A 5,094-nucleotide genomic window follows, 5' to 3' on the forward strand; every position below is an offset into this window, starting at 1 on the left:
AGTCCATATTTCACTCAAGGCAGTATCTATTTTGGGTATTCATGTTGGCTTAGGATAGCCTAACACACCCACTCCACCCAACCAGACGCTGCATCCTTGTGAGACTCTTACCCAGGTAAAACACCTATTGAAGTTGAAAAATAATTGTGTGAATTTCTGGGAATCTGCAGGGCTTTCTAGGACTGGCTCAAAACTCATCCCAGTGACTATGAGGGACATGTGCACAGTGATGAATAAGCAGTTAGGGATCACAGAGCCTGATTTGGGACAGCTGTGGGTGTCCCCTGTCTGTCAGGGAAAGGGATGTTCTGTGCTTTTGCTAGCATTGATTCTATGGGAAGAACTACATCCTCCAACATGGCCAATTAATCATGCATTCAGTGTGATATGTTCCGGAATGCCAGTGGGATGAAAAAAGGGCATAAACAAAACAGTCTAACACCTGCCTTACAGCTCTTTGCATCAGCAAACCCGAGTAACCTGGGGTCAGAGCAGATTCCAGCAGGGAGAGCCTCAAAAACAGCAATGACTTCCTCTCTTGTCCCTGCAGACTGTGCAGGCACAGCTTGGTCCTGATCCCAGTCTCTGGCACGCTGGTCTGAATACACCTCATAAGGATTTCTTTAGCTTCCCAACTGTCACACGTGAGTGGCATCCCATGGTGAGGAGCTGGCAGAGGAAACTGAGGCAGATGGCTTCTCAGACCCTTCCTCATCCAAAGGGCTTCAAGTCCTTGTGCTTCTCTGGAAATCTGTCTGCATTTGCATTCCCCAGCAGGGAATAAGGAGAAGCATGGCATCTACAATTTATTCTCCCACGGCTGTGTCCCCTGACTGCTAAAGTCTAAGGGCAAAGCCCTTTTCTTTATCCTCTACAAAAGGGAAATGTGTGCTGGGGCCTCCATCTCCAGTGTGTCTTGTTTCCAGCTTACACCTTCCCACTCCTTTTCCAGCTTTGTAGAAACACTTCAAAACCTGTCTCATCTCCGTACACCAAGTGCACAGCAATGCCAGCACTGGCCAGGGTTAGCAGCAGGAAATTTCAAATCCTGCACCAGATGGCTGAGAGAGTCTAGCAGCTCCTAACAGTGGGGGAGGCAGAGGAGTGACAGCCTGGCATGGCTACAAGGAAACATTTCTTTGCTCCCCAGTACACTTGTCTCAGCATTTGCAGAGCTGCTAAGCCATACGGTGTGCTGTGAGGAGAAACAAGCTGTGGGGAGGGAAGCAAGGAGCATCCCTTCAGATGATGGGCTGGCTTCCTGCAGACAATTTTTACTTCTCTTCATCCTATTGCCTTCCTTGCCTTAATGCTGGCTGTTGTTGAAGCAAGGGTTCGATGAAGGAACATTGCTTGTTACCTAAAATTAGGGGGTTTGGTTGTTTTTATTTTGTTATGGGCTACTCTGAGGCTATTTGGGTCAAGTTTCTAAGTGCTAGGAAAGAGGCTTGCCAAGGACAGTAATGTTTTACCTTTTATTAGAATAGCTACCAGAAAGGGGTAACTGATTCTATACTCATTTTGTTCAGCCTTCAAAGCCTTTAAACTGCTCCATCTCCTGCCTGTATTGATGAGACAAACTGTGGCTTGTCCTCATTGCTTGAAAGTGACCTCAAATACATTAAAGCAGATCATGGTATCCCAGAGGAGCTTGATCCCCACATCACAAAGCCACTGTAAAACGCCAACCCTTTGTGCAACCGGACTGCAGAAATGTAGGCAAAGTGTGTGCACACTGCAGAATGAGAGATAATTGAACGAGATGAGACCCTGCTGGCAACATGTGAGCTGCAGAAGCTCTGTGCTTCTGGCTACATCTGCAGCTGGGTGAGGTTGTGCCTCTGCAGCCTGTGCAGAGCTGGAAATAGGAACTCATGCTCCCAAGTCCTGGCTGGTCCACCTGCTTGACCAGAAAGATGAAGAACATTGGGAATGCCAGAGCTTCATAAGGCTGCTGGCAAAGACTGTGCAACAAAGAAATGGTCTCCCAGTAGATACATAAGAAAACACTGCCATAAAATGGAAGTTTTTTCTTTCCTGCAGCAGAGCCTATCAATCTGACAATGCATGTAACCAGATTTCATGTACATTTCCAAGTAAACTGGCATTTAGAGCAATTTGCATGTTTTTTTTTTATTGGTTGCGCAACCCTAATGTGGACTGAGCACAGATTCAGCAGTATTTCAAATAAACAGGCTCTGTGCCCCAAGACGAATTCGCCACAGTGACTGAGACCTACATAATTCAACTGCTATGTTAGAGGAACTGGAGGTGTGCTCAGCTCAAGACGTGCAGTGCTGTGGCAACAACACTAGCAGCTCCAAGCCAAAAAGGTAAACAAAATGATGAGACACTTTGGGATGAGCATTAATCAAAGCTCAGGGAAGCTGGGGCAGGTTCAGAGCAGGATCCACGCTCTGTGTCTCAGACCCCTTCTGCCGGCCTTGGCGCTGCTCCCACATAGCCATATTGCGGCCTTACAGATCATCTGACAGCGGAGGATGTCAGACAAGCACAGCCAGGAAGAACACTGCTCCCTCCCCGAAACATCATGCAATTCATGCTCTTCCCTTAAAGCCTGCCACTGCATTCCTGGCTCCAGCATGGAAGTGTCTTTTATGTTGAGCCTCACTGGTCCAGGATTGATTTGCCACCATTCTGGCCTACTTTGCTCCCAGGATTTCTCAGCCTGCAAAATGTAAGTTTGCTGAGACACCAATTCCCACTGGGAATGCCTTCGCTCCCTGACTGTGTACTGCAAGGGAGCTCGGCCTAAGCAAGCATTCTCTTGGCACAAAAATAAAATTTACTTTTCCCTGGTTGAGTGGCCAGGAAAAAGCAGAGACCTGTAGCTCCACAGAATTTGCAGAAGCAATCCCCCAGACGATCCCTGTCCTCTCTCCCACAGGTGACAGAAGTCTCACTGGCATCAAGAATCCTATTCTGTTTCCTTTCTTTTTCAAAACCCTGTGAAAATTTTGGACAGGCAGTGGTTTCCCTACATATCTAACGAGAAAAACAGTATTTGTATATCTTGAAATAGCTTCTGTTCTTCACCTTTCAGCATTTTTTTCAGACAACCAGAGAATTTAAACAGTCATTTGATAGAGGGGATTGAGTCAGCCCACCTTGCAAACACAGAACAGCTGGAGCAAATAACACACATTCAAATTGTAAACTGGGTTAGGTTTACATTTGCATTTACAGCTGAAAACAGTTGTCCCTAAGCCATTCATGCACAGAAGAAAAAAAATGCTGTCACACATATTATTTTCTAGGGAACACTTACCAACATTTATTTTAAAAGCAGTCTTCAAAAAAGGAAACACCCTAAAAATGTGAAACACAGGATAAGGGTAAGTAAAACTTATTTGACATTGGAAGTGTAATTATTGTTATTGTTCCCTAGGTATTTATTACATGTTTAAAATAATTTGTTTGCTTCCCTTTAAGTCATTGCAATAACAAACAAGGGAAATTGGTGCCACTGTTGCAGTAACAAATACAAACAAATATAAACTTCTCATCTCATTTTAGTTAGCTAAATGAAGCTTGTGGTTAATTGCTTTTCTAACAAATTTGGACCTAAGAATGATAGTGTTGGTAGAGGGAAGGAAATCATTCAGTAGATGACTGCTGATTAAATTATTATAATGCTTGTGGCAGCGAAAAGAGCTTATCCTGTAATAAGTATACCCAAAATATGCTGAGAAGAAAAAACACAGCCCTGGACTAGCTTGTTCCTGCTTGCATTAGAAGTTGTGGTTGTGGCACACCAAGGTGAACTCAGGCTTTTTGCAAATGGTCCTGTTTTGAAGGCACAGGTTGAGGCACAGTGTCCCCAGACCTGCCTGGTGAGCTGATCTGGGAGCAAAGAGATCTCTCTGGTGTGATGTAAATCCAGACTGAGTGGGGCAATGGCAGGGCATCTTCTCCTTCTCACCAAGGCCCTGGGAGCAATCGCAGCAGGCTCTGGGAGACTCAGGTCAGTTCTGGGGAAAGGAGCTGTAGCCATTTTATTCCACCAATATGTTTTATTCCCATCTTCAGCCTACCACCCTCATGGTCTGCTGTCCTGGGCTATCTTGTGTCAGGATTCCTTTCTCTAACTGGGATCACATCAAGTTATGAACTTAAGCCCAGCTCCTTCTGAAGTGTGAAGAACTGATCGCTGGGCTCAGTTTGTATCATACCACTGATGCAGTCCCCAGCTGGGAACCAAATCCCTTTTTTTTGCTGAGAGCTAACCAAAGGAAAATGTGCTTCCTTTCCTTGCATGTTCTCTTTAAAATGACTTGCTCTCTTTTTGAGTGCAGTGGTTATGTTTGCTGGAACATGCAAAGAGTAAGAACAAACATTTTCAAGTTAAAAAATAAGTGGATCAAGTCTTCACTGCAATTTCTTAATCAGAGACTGAAGTTGCTGCCACTGAAGTGTTAAGGGGAAGAGACAGCAGAAGAGCAGTGAGGGTGTACTGCAGTGTTTACAAACTGCTATGTTTGTGTAGATAAGCTCTGCAGGCACCTACACTCTTGTTTCATTCTGCACTTTGAGATGCACAACACATCCAAGAGTAACACATCCAAGATGGTAAGAGAAGTACTGAGCCAGAGACAGGGATTTTCAGTGCCAGAAACACTAAGAACAAGATGGCCTTAAATTCTGCTGCTTGGCTCTAGTCATGCCCATGGTGGAAGCTGGCTTTTTTTTTGCTTTTTGGCCCCCTGCCTATAAAAACCAAATATGCAATTAATATTAAAAGGAAAATGGGATCAAACCAAGATCTTTTTCCCTGTGGACTTTAGGATTGAGAGGTTCCTGTTCTGTTGTAATAGACTCTGGTGCAAAGCCAAAAATATAGCAGGCCACTGATGTGGAGCAAAAGGTTAAGCCCTATACTTCACAAAGTAAAAAAGTTTAAAAAATAATATGTCCTTTTTTTTATCCCTGATTATGCCTAGAGATGGGAGGCTGGCAACAGGGTGTTCATTCATAAATACTGGAGCCCCTCTTGCAGATTGCATCTGTGATTATTTAGCATCCATTGCCTTATTTTCATCTTCAATACCATGCTTTACTGTATTGCTTGTCAAT

The 5,094-nt window shown here is 44.4% G+C and overlaps 1 long non-coding RNA gene across 1 annotated transcript; it reads left to right on the forward strand.

The window, feature by feature from the left end:
- Positions 1-2,257: 2,257 nt before the first annotated feature.
- LOC146437939 (uncharacterized) lies at positions 2,258-4,213 on the forward strand. The gene is made up of 3 exons (XR_014851996.1): positions 2,258-2,333; positions 2,484-2,698; positions 4,051-4,213. It is a non-coding gene; the product is annotated as an uncharacterized LOC146437939 (long non-coding RNA).
- The last annotated feature ends 881 nt before the right edge of the window (positions 4,214-5,094 follow it).

This window comes from Lichenostomus cassidix, chromosome 4 (genome assembly GCF_008360975.1).
Source record: "Lichenostomus cassidix isolate B80296 chromosome 4, HeHo_3.0, whole genome shotgun sequence".
Classification (NCBI taxonomy): Eukaryota; Metazoa; Chordata; class Aves; order Passeriformes; family Meliphagidae; genus Lichenostomus; species Lichenostomus cassidix.